This window comes from Mus caroli, unplaced genomic scaffold (genome assembly GCF_978045245.1).
Source record: "Mus caroli unplaced genomic scaffold, Mus_caroli_1 scaffold_18, whole genome shotgun sequence".
NCBI lineage: Eukaryota > Metazoa > Chordata > Mammalia > Rodentia > Muridae > Mus > Mus caroli.
Window position 1 is genome coordinate 9,262,639 of NW_028227273.1, and position 12,256 is coordinate 9,274,894.

General features: G+C 44.4%; 1 pseudogene; it reads left to right on the forward strand.

Moving 5' to 3' along the window:
• The first annotated feature begins 230 nt into the window (after nt 1–230).
• Nucleotides 231–1,307, forward strand: LOC110284332 (developmentally-regulated GTP-binding protein 2 pseudogene; annotated as a pseudogene).
• The last annotated feature ends 10,949 nt before the right edge of the window (nt 1,308–12,256 follow it).

Genomic DNA, 12,256 nt, shown 5'->3' on the forward strand with positions numbered 1-12,256 from the left:
CCACCACCACCACCACCAACAACAACAACAACATAAAGGGAACTAACAATCGCTAGTATTAGTATTTCTCAACATCAATGGACTCAATTCCCTAATAAAAAGACATAAGCTAACAGATTAGATGTAAAAACAGGATCCAGCTGGTTCTGATTGCTTTGCCTCCAGCATCAGACGTGAGTTTCCCATGCTGTAAGATATAGGCAGTATGAATCTCTGCCAAAGCTGCAACTATGGGGATCTTGGAGAAAATCTCGGAGATTGAGAAGAAGATCGCTCAGACACAGAAGAACAAGGCCACTGAGTACCACCTGGGCCTGCTGAAAGCAAAACTGGCCAAGTATCGGGCCCAACTCCTGGAACCATCCAAGTCAACGTCACTTAAAGGAGATGGCTTTGATGTCATGAAGTCCAGTGATGCCCATGTGGCACTGATTGGCTTTCCCTCTGTGAGTAAGTCCACTTTCTTGAGTCTGATGACTGCTTCAGCCAGCGAAGCTGCATCCTATGAATTTACCATCCTGATGTGCAGCCCTGGGGTCATTGAATACAAAAGTGCCAACATCCATCTCTTGAACCTTCCTGGAATCATTGAAAGAGCAACACAAGGGTGAGGCTGTAGCTGGCAGGTGATTGCTGTAGCACGCACAGCTGATGCCGTCATGATGCTGGATGCTACCAAGGGAGATGTGCAGAGCTCTCTGCTGGAGACAGAGCTGGATGGAGTCTGTGGGTATTCGCCTGAACAAGCATAAGCCCAAGGTCTATTTCAAGCCCAAGAAAGGTGGTGACGTCTCCTTAAACTCAATGGTCACACTGACACAATGCTCATCCTACATGAATACAAGGTCTTCAATGCAGAGGTACTCTTCCGAGAAGACTGCTCTCCAGATGACTTCATCAATGTGATTGTGGGCAACCGGGTGTACATGCCCTGCCTCTATGTGTATAACAAAATTGACCAGATCTCCATGGAAGAAGTAGACCGTTTAGCTCGAAAGCCCAACAGTGTAGTTATCAGTTGCGGTATGAAGCTGAACCTGGACTACCTGCTGGAGATGCCTTGGGAGTACCTGGCCATCACCTGCATTTACACCAAGAAGAGAGGGCAGAGACCTGACTTCACAGATGCCATCATTCTCCAGAAAGGGGCCCCTGTTGAACACATGTGCCACCACATCCATTGGTCACTGACCAGCCAGTTCAAGTTCGCCTTGGTGTGGGGTACCAGCACCAAGTACAGCCCGCAACAGGTAGGCCTGACTCACACTATGGAGCATGAGGATGTCATCCAGATTGTGAAGAAGTAGTCCCACCACCTTCCTGCAGCTTGGTTCCTGGGGACTTGGCCCCCTGGAACACACAAATGGGAAAAGTAAGAACATAAACCCCAGGAAAGGACTCTTGAGTTGGTTGATTCATGAGCTCCTTCAGTAAACAGTGTTGGGATAGGCCTGGCCAGGGACCAGGGCTTTCCTGAGGACATTCCCTATAAAGCCTGTACCTGTGGTAAGCTTACTCAGCAGCCTACAGCCTGTGTCCACGCCCTGTGCTCCATCTGGGCACTCAAGGAGCTTAGTTACCCACACCCTCCTAGGCAGACCTAAGCTGACCCTGGCTCAGGGAGGTTCCCTGAGGTTGAGACTCTTGACAGCAATTCAAGCACATAGTAGCCTCAAGATGAAGCCTCCCACAGTTCCTCCCAACACAGGGCTGTCCCTCATGGAAGCCAGGGCCCAGCTAAAGTGTCCTAAAGTGCCTCCCCCTTGGAGACCCTCCCAGAGCAACCTCCTCCTGTCTGAGTGGAACCTCTGAGTCTGGATCAAATTCCTTCTAAGCTCCTATGTCTGCCCTCCTTTCTGAAAAAAAAAATTTTTTTAAAGAGAAGTGGTTCCTTCCCAAACCAGATAAAAAGAAAAACAAAAACAAACAAACAAGCAAACAAACAGGATCCATTATTCTGATGCACACAAGAAACACACCCCAGCAGCAAAGATAGACATTATCTCAGAGTAAAGGACTAGAAAAGATTTTCCAAGAAAACAGACCAGAAAAGCAAGCTAGATTAGCCATTCTAATATCTAATAAAATAGGCTTTCAGGCAAACATATTCAAAATAGATGAGGAAGGACACTTCATACTCATCAAAATAAAAGTCTACCAAGATGTCGTCTCACTTCTGAGCATCTATGCCCCAAATTCAAGGGAAACCACATTTATAAAAGAAACATTACTAAAGCTTAAATCACACATCAAACCCTACATATTAAGAGTGGGAGACTTCAACACCCTGCTCTCACCAATGAATAGGTCATGGAGACAGAAACTAAACAGTGAAATAATGGAACTAACAGAGGTTATGAATCAAATGGACCCAATGGCTAGTTATAGAACTTTTCACCCAAACACAAAAGCACATACCTTCTTCTCAGTACCTCACAGAACCTTCTCTAAAATTAACTATATAATTGGTCACAACACAAGCCTCAACAGAAACAACAAACTTGAAATAACCTCATGTACCTTATTAGACTACCATGAATTAAAGCTGGAATTCAACAACAAAAGAAACAACAGAAAGCCTACAAACCCGTGGAAACTGAACAATTCTCTACTGAATGACCAAGGGGTCAAGGAAGAAAGTAAAGACTTTGTAGAATTCAATGAACATGAAGACACAACTTATACCCAAACTTATGGAACACAATGAAAGCAGTGCTAAGAGGAAAGTTCACAGCATTACATGTTCTCATAAAGAAATTGGAGAGATCTCATACTAGCAACTTAAAAGCCCACCTGAAATTTCTAGAACAAAAAGAAGCAAACGCACCCAAGAGGAGTAAACAGCAGGGGGAAAAAAATCAAGTTCAGTGCTGAAATCAATAAATTAGAAGCAAAGAGAACAATACAAAGAATCAATGAAACCAAAAGCCGGTTCTTTGCCGAATTCAACAAGATGGACAAACTCTTAGCCAAACTAAGTAAAGGGTAGAAAGACAGTATTCAAATCAACAAACCAGAACTGGAAAGGGGGTTTAACAATCGACACTGAAGAAATATAAAGAATCTTTAGGTCTTATTTCAAAAGCCTTTTGGAAAGACTAAATGAAATGGACGATTTTATTGATAGATACCAACTGCCAGAGCTAAGTCAAGATCTGGTAAACAATGTAAATAGACCGATAACCCCTAAGGAAACAGAGGCATTCATTAAAACTCTCACAACAACAACAACAAAGCCCAGAGCCAGGTGGTTTTAGCTTAGAATCTTGCCAGACTTTCAAAGAAGAGCTAATGCCAATACTCCTCAAACTATTCCATGAAATAGAAACAGAAGGGACATTGCAAAACTCATTCTATGAGGCCACAGTCACCCTGATACCTAAACCACACAAAAACTCAACAAGAGAGAGAATTTTAGACCGTTTTTCCTTATGAACATTGATTGAAAAATACTCAATAAATTCTTGCAAACTGAATCCAAGAACACATAAAAACCATCATTCACCATGATCAAGTAAGCTTCACCCCAGGGATGCAGGGATGGCTCAGCATCCAAAAACCCATCCACACAATCCACCAAATCAACAAACTGGAAAAAACGCATGATCAACTCATTTGATGCTGAAAAGGCTTTTGACAAAAATCCAACACCCCTTCATGTTAAAAGTCTTGGAAAGATCAGGGATACAAAGTTCATACCCACACATAGTAAAAACAATATAGAACAAGCCAATAGCCAGCATCAAATTATATGGAGGGAAACTTAAATCATTTCCACTAAAATCAGAGAAAAGACAAGGCTGCCCACTCTCTGTATCTATTCAACATAGTACTTGAAGTCCTAGCTACAACCGTAAGACAACTAAAGAAGATCAAGAGAATACAAATTGGAAAGGAAGAAGCCAAAGTATTGCTATTTGCAGATGATAGGATAGAATCCATAAATTAACCCCAAAATTCTATCAGAGAACTCCTACAGTTGATAAACACCTTCAACAAAGTGACTGGATACAAAATTAACACAAAAAATTAGTAGCCCTTCTTTATACAAATGATAAATGGGCTGAAAAAGAAATTAAGGAAACAACACCCTTCACAATCACCACAAATAATATAAAATATCTTGGTGTAGCTCTAATCAAGAAAGTGAAAGTCCTCTATGACAAGAACTTTTAAGACTCAGAAAAAGAAAATTATTAGAAGTTGGAAATATCTCCCATGCTCATGGATTGATCAGTAGGATTAACACAGTAAAAACAGCCATCATATCAAAAAGCAATCTGTAGATTCAATGTAATTCCTACCAAAATTCCAACACAATTCTTTATAGACCTTAAAAGAACAATCCTCAACTTCATATGGAAAAACAAAAACCCAGGATAGCTAAAACAATCCTGAACAATAAAAGAACTTCTGGAGGTATCACCATTCCTAATTTCAAGCTGTACTACAGAGCAATTGCAATAAAAATCACATGGTATTGGCACAAAAACTGATAATGGAATAGAATCAAAACCCAGAAATAAACTCACACACCTACCGATACTTGATTTCTAACAAAGAAGCCAAAACCATACAATGGAAAAAAAGAAAGCATCTTCAACAAATGGTGCTAGACTAACTAGATGTCTACATGTAGAAGAATGCAAATAGATCCATAGTTATCACCCTGTACAAAACTCAAGTCCAAGTGGATCAAGGACCTCAACATAAAACAGGACAAATCTTGTCTAAATCTAATAGAACAGAAAGTGGGAACTGCCTTGAACATATTGGCACAAGAGACAACTTTCTGAACAGAACACCAATATCTCAGGCACTAAGATAAAAAATTAATAAGTAGGACCTCATGAAACTGAAATGCTTCTGTAAGGCAAAGGACACCGTCAATAGATCAAAATGGCAGCCTACAGAATGGGAAAAGATCTTCACTAACCCTGCATCTGGGAGAGGACTAACATCCAAAATAAAGAACTCAGAAATTAGTTCACCAACAAACCAAATAACCCAAATAAAAAATGGGGTACAGAACTAAACTGAGGAACCTTTAAATGTTTGAGAAACATTTAGAGAAATGTTCAATGTCCTTAGTCATCAGGGAAATGCAAATCAAAACAACTCTAAGGTTCCATCTTACACCAGTCAGAATGACTGAGATTAAAAACTCAAGAGACAGCACATGCTGGCAAGGATGTGAGCAAGGGGCACACTCCTCCATTGCTGGTGGGAGTGCAGACTTGTACTGCCACTTTGGAAATCAATTTGGCAGCTTCTCAGAAAATTGGGAATAGTTCTACCTCAAGACCCAGCTATACTGCTTCTGGGCATAAACCTAAAAGATGTCCCACCATACAACAAGGACACTTGCTCAACTATGCTATGCTCATAGCAGCTTTATTCATAACAGCAGAAACTACAAACAACCCAGCTATCCCTCAAGTGAAGAATGGATAAAGAAGATGTGGTTCATTGACACAGTGGAATACTACTCAGCTATTAAAAACAATCATGAAATTTGCAAGCAAATGGATGGAACTAGAAAATATTCCCATGAGTGAGGTGACCAAGCCCAGGAAGTCACACATGATATGTACTCACCTATAAGTAGATATTAATTAGCCACAAGGTACAGGATTAACCATGCCACAATCCACAGACCCAACAAAGCTAAGTAAAAAGGAGAGTCCAAGGGAGGATGCTTAAATCTCACTCCAAAAGGGAAATAAAATAGACATAGGAGGTGAATGGAGAGAGGGAACTGGATGGGAAAGGAAGTGAGGAGAGGAATGTGGATGAGGACCAACTGTGGGAGGGGTGAGGGCAGCAAATGGATGGGAGAGAGAAGAGAAATTGATGGGGGTGCATCTCTGAGACAAGCTGGAGAACTGGGATGGGGGAGGCTCCTGGAGTTTATGGGAGTGAACCTAGCTGAGACTCCTAGTAACTGGGGATATGGAGACTGAAGTGGCCATCTCCTGTAACCAGGTGGGACTTCCAGTGGAGTGAGAGGGACACCAACCCACCCACAAAACCTTCAACCTAAAAATTTGTCCAATCTACAAGAGATACGGGGACAAAGATGGAGCAAGGGCTGAGGGAATGGCTAACTAATGACTGGCCCAACTTGAGACCCACCCCATGAAAGAGAGAACCAACCCCTGACACTATTAATGTTACTCTGCTATGCTTGCAGACAGAAGCCCAGCATAACTGTCTTCTGAGAGGCTTCATCTAACAACTGATGGATGCAGATGCAGAGACCTACAGCCAAACCTTAGGCAGAGCTCAGGGAGTCTTGTGGAAGAGTGAAGGGGAAGGACTGAGGAAGCCAGAGGGGTCAAGGACACCACAAGAAAACCACTGAGCCAACTAACCTGGGCCCATGGGGGCTCACAGAGACTGGGCCACCAACCAAAGAATATGCGGGCCTGGATATAGGCACCCTACACATTTGTAGCAGATGTGTGACATGGTCTTCATGTGGGTCCCCTAATAATTGGAGGGGGCTGTCTCTGACTCTGTTGCCTGACTTTGGATCCCTTTCCCTATCTCTTCTGCCTTGTCAGGCCTCAGTGAGAGAGGATGCGCTTGGTCCTGTGAGACTTGATGTACCAGGGTGGGTTTGTACCCATGGGAGAGTCCCCCTTCTTTGAAGAAAAGGGAAAGACATAATGAGGGGAGGGATTTGTGAGGATGAGAGTCAGAAGAGAGGAGGGAGGGGGTTACAATCCAGATGTAAGATGAATAAATGAATTAATAAAGAAAGAATTAACATCTTTTCATATCAAATATTTCTCTATAAAAGTACGGTTTCTTTGGCTTTGGGACGCAGCTCCGTGGCAGTGATGGCTTAGCATGTCCACATCTCTGAATTTAAATCCTGCTGGGCAAACAAAGAATATGAAGAATATGGTGCATTCTGTCTCTTCCCCTGCCCCTCCTCCTCCTCCTTTTCCTCCTCCTCCTCCTCCTTCCCTCCCTCTCTCCCTCTCTCCCTCCTTCCCTCCCTCCCTCTCTCCCTCCCTCCCTCCCTCCCTCCCTCCCTCCCTCCCTCCCTCCTTTCTGTATGTGTGTGTTGTTTTTCATGAATATTTTATTGAGATTTTTTTTTCTTTTACCCATCAAGGGATTAAACCCAGGACCTTGAACTTGCTAGATAAGCACTCTACCACTGAGCTACACAGCCCATTTCTTCACGTTATTTTATACTCCACTGTGTTCCTACTGCTATAGTACTTTTTCAGTTGATTCTCTTTTATTTCCCCTTCCTACTGAGAAAAAAACATCACATAATGTTCTAGTGCTGTTCATTTATTTTCTGCCCCATTGTATGGAGCAGTTCTTAGCAATGTTATTAGAGACTTTAAACGGTCAACTGTGATTTGCTCTACTTTAATGAGACAATCTGCACTGTTCTATCTAGTCACTTAAGGTTTTGATTCAATAATACGGACAATACAAGAGCTATTGGAAAAGGACGATGGCAAGTCCATGGCCTTAGTTAAGCACCCATGGTTTCTGCTCTTGGCTAGGCTTGCTTGGAGCTACATCCCTGCCTTGTTCAGCTGTTCATGTCTCCCTTTTCCTCGGCAAGGGTCTTAGGGAATCTAGTGGAAAGATTGAGACTAGAGCCAGGATTTATACATCACCTCCAAACTCATGTTGAAATTTAATTGCTACTGTGCTGGTCTAGTGGGGCGGGATTACTGCCGTTATCTTGGGAGTGGGCTAGTTATCAGAGGAATGACTTCAGCGAGCTCTCTGCCCTGAGTGTGCTCTTTCCTGTGCTGTATTTCATCGCATCTGTTACCCACAAGAAGCCGTTCACCGGCTGCAGCACCTCCGTCTTAGATGACTCAGCCTCCGAACGGGCTAAGTGAACTACTGCTGGTCAGTCACTTCTGTCATAGCATCAGACAAAGCAAGACAGGGAAGGAGGGAGTAGCTGGAGATTCCAGAGAATTCTACCCATTCCTCTTACTGACCGGCACTGGTGTGGGAAGCCCCAGCCGTGGAAGGAGGCTCTAGCTGTCGGTCCTTCCTCCTCTGTCCATGCACGGGATTGACTGGGCTTGCCTTGACTAGGAGTGACAGGGAGGAGTAGGAGCGAGAGGGACACGGACGGATTTGTGTCTTCTCCGTTAATAACACCCCCACCTATTTATATTTATTGCCACTTCTCCTCCATTACAGAGCCCCCCCGCCTCTTGCATCCCACCACGGGAACACTCAAGTAATACTCTTTCCTCCGCTAACCTTTCCTTCCAGGATAGTTTATTTTCAAGAGGAAACATTTGATAAAGCTCGGAGTAATTTTAAATACATGATTTGCCGCTCACACTTGCCACTTATCATATGCACTTCGCTCCGACCTTGCTGCCTGTCTGTTAACCTTCCGTGGAGCTGTTAAAGCAAGCCATTTGCAGTTACCCTGTGAAAAGTCTGCATTTAAATTGCTTTTCCACCCTTCCCCAAAGTTTCCATAACTATAAATAAATTTAATTACCGTTCCAAGAACTATAAGCAAATCTTCTATTACATTTTTAATCTTTAATCTCCCCCTCGTTCTTCCACCAGATATCCAGTTTACCAGGCAGCCTCCCTGTGTCCTGTGGCACACTCCCCCCGCCACACACCCCCCTACCCCCCCACACACACAAATAAAACCCTGAGTCTATTTTCCTTTCTGTCCAGCCAGGGTATCTGAGGACTTCAGTCCACCTGACATCCTGTTCCTACCCTGCTGATAGGAGGGTCTGCAAAGCCAACACTGGAGAATCGGTCCCCAGGGACGCCTCTCTGTGCTCACTGTTCTTGTCAGCTAAATGTAGCATTTCCAAGGCAGTGTCTTTATACCCAGGGTGTCATTTCCATGTACTAAGAGGTGGGTGGGTTCCAAATGCTGCCTTGAAGAAGCCAGCCAGCTCTGCCCTGCATGAAGACAGCTCTTTCCCAGGCAGGCTGTGTTTGTTGTGCTGTGCTTTGTTTTGTTTTACTTTTTGAAACTCATTACAGCCAGGGCTGGCCTGGGATTCATGGTGATCCTCCTGCCTCAGTTTCCTGAGTGTTGGGATTGCAAGCATGAGCCACAGTGTTCTTCCAAGCAGTTTCTAATGTGGTTGTTCTTTTGTTCTTGACAAATACTCATGACAGGGAGAGGAGCAGATATTTTTCTTACTCTCTTGATGAAAACAGAGAAATTAAGTCACATTCCGAATGGGGTACACACATGCGCACTCATACACCACCGCCACCACCGCCGCCACCGCCGCCACCGCCGCCACCACCGCCACCGCCAATTCTATCCATCTGACTCCGGTCCCCACTTCCCACCTTTCCAAGCTTCACTCAGTCTTATCCCAGATTCACGGTGACGACAGCAGTGGGCTCAGAGTCTTCTGGACCCCCTTCTTCACAGCTGCTGGGGCCGGGGAGTGGGGGTCGGTTGCAAAGCTAGTGGTTCTGGGTCTTCACCCTGGTCTTTTAAGTCACCTATGCCTGTTGGTCTCTTCCTCATCTCACCTGAACGTCTCAGCTGCCCCTCACTTCATATTTGCACAGGGATGTTGGATATGGGCTGTGTTGTCCATTTTGTGGTGGATATACACTGTGCCTCAAGTACCTCCCCTTGGTCTGGTGATCTGTTTACCTGAGCTTCTGGCCTTCAATGTCACCTGTATGTGGTCCTTGGGGTCCGAGGACCCTAAGGAGCTGATCCTTCTGGAACTGAACAGGAAATAGAAGGAAACTGGCCAAGTCTCTCAGATTAAAGCAGAAAGACTCAAGCAGGAGAAAGCGTGAGGGGACCCAGGATCTTCTATCTGAGACAGCAACAGTGAGGCACTGGGAGCCATTCCAAAGCCCCTATGATGGCGGCTGTTGGTAGGAAAAGGCCACATGCAGCTTTTGAGAAAAGCCATCAAAAACACCTGTTCATGAATAATTATGGCAATAATAGTTATGACAAAAGAGTTACTGTGTTCCAGACACCCTCTGCAGCAATATGCATATACTTGTCTGTAATAACTCTCTTTGGTCTTCAGCAATCCAACGCAGCTATCCCTTATAGTTAGGAAAACTGAGGCAGAGAGAAGCAAGCAGCTGATTTCTGATCACCCAGCACCTAAGTGGCAGAGCAAGCGCTTACACCTAGGGACGGTGCACTAAGTTCATGCCCTTGACCATAACACTTGGCAGCCAATGACAAGACCAAATTTAAACCCAGCTTTGATGCCCTTTGGACTGGGGCACCTTCAAAGGCACATTTCAGAAGCCTTAGACACACAGCATGGGAAAACCTTGAAGATATGCTAAGGGCTAGAAAGGTGGCTCAGTGGTTAAGAACACTTACTGCTTTTGCAGGGGACCCAGGTTCAATTCCCAGCACTCACATCAGGTGACTAGCCGTTGTCTATAACTTCAGTTCCAGTGGATCTGAAGCCCCCTGACCACCTCAGGTGTCTGCAAGCATGTGGTGGACATAAACTCATGCAGGCATACATGTGTATACACAATAAATAAGTCCTTCTCTCTCTTTTTTTTTTTTTTTTTTTTTTTTTTGGTTTTTCGAGACAGGGTTTCTCTGTATAGCCCTGGCTGTCCTGGAACTCACTTTGTAGACCAGGCTGGCCTCGAACTCAGAAATCCGCCTGCCTCTGCCTCCCGAGTGCTGGGATTAAAGGCGTGCGCCACCACGCCCGGCTTAAGTCTCTCTTTTTTTTAAAAAAGATATTATGCTAAATAAATGAGGCAATTCAAAAATAAGGGACAAACTCCTTATTTCTGAGGTACTGAAAATATTCAAATACATAATCAGAATGGGGGCTGGAGAGATGGATGGCTCAGAAGCTAAGACCACTGACTGCTTTTGCAGAAGAACCAAGGCTCAGTTCCCAGCATGCATGTGGCAGCTCATAACCTTCTGGAACTCCAGTTCTAGGGGATCCTCTTTTGGCTTCTTCGTGTACCAGGAATGCAAGTGGAACATACATGCAGGCTAAACACTCATATAAATAAAATAGATTTTATTAAATCTATTTTTAAATCTATATTAAATCTATTTATTATTTAAATCTATTTTAAATCTATAAAATTTATTTTAATAAATCTTTCAAAAGGTGCAATATTGGTTGCCAAGGGCCAGGAGAAAGGTGCTGAGTTACTGTTTATCGAGAGGAGAGTTACGGCTCTGAAGCGCTAACCTCCTGCAGAGGGGTGGTGGTGATAGTTGTATCACAATATTGAATGTATTGAGGGCTCTGTAAAGGCTGGAATGGTTAAGATGCTAAATTTCATATTATATCCATTTTACCACAGTTTTATAAAATGGCTGGCTAAAGGAAGTGGTCGCCTAGCACACAGGATGCAGAGGAGACGCAGATTTGGCATGCAGTGCCTGGGTCGCCGATGACTCTGTCACTCCATCTTCCTCTTGGGCTGTTGCTGAGGATGTAATCTGCACAGCTCGTGCTCACAGGGCGGTCACTGCAGTTGGAGACGTCACATCCCAGCATGACACGTTACAGAGAAAGATCGGTGGTCTGCGTGACTTGTGTATGTCCCCTCTCCAACAGATATGCTGAGAGCTGGTGTCTGGGGTAATGGCATTAGAACATGTGGCAGGTAATTAGGTGGTGGAGGTTGGGCCATCACGAGTGGGACGATGTGCTTCCGGAGGAGACTCCCCTTGCTTTCCTCCCATTTAACCAACAAAGTACTTTTCAACCTTCGTAAAGCTATGACCCTTTAATACAGTCCCTCATGGTGTGGTGACCCCCAACCATAAGATTCTTTTCTTGCTACTTTGTAACTTTAAATTTACTACTGTTATGTATCATAATGAAAACACCCGTGTTTTTGAGTGGTCCTGGGTGACCCCTGTGATGTCATCTGACATCCTGACCCCACAAGGGGTCATGACCCATGCTATAGAAGTACTGTGTGTAAGAACCAGTCTCTGAAAAGCCAGCACCCTGCTCTGCACTTCCCAGGCCCTAGACCACGTAAGCAACAGATACCCAGTATCTATTACCCACTGTCAAGTTAGAACAACAGAAACTGCCACCCAGAAGGATCTCGTTAGAGGGGAGGACACATTTCCCAGAAGCCTCCTCGAGTCTATTCACACCTCACCTGCCCTTCATTTGCCGCCCTCTGCTTTGCTGTCAGTGGGATCGTGGAGAGGAGCTTGGACTCTCAGGATTTGTCCCTCTAGGACTGAGCTCAGAGCTTCCTTTCCCTGAAACAGAAAGCCACA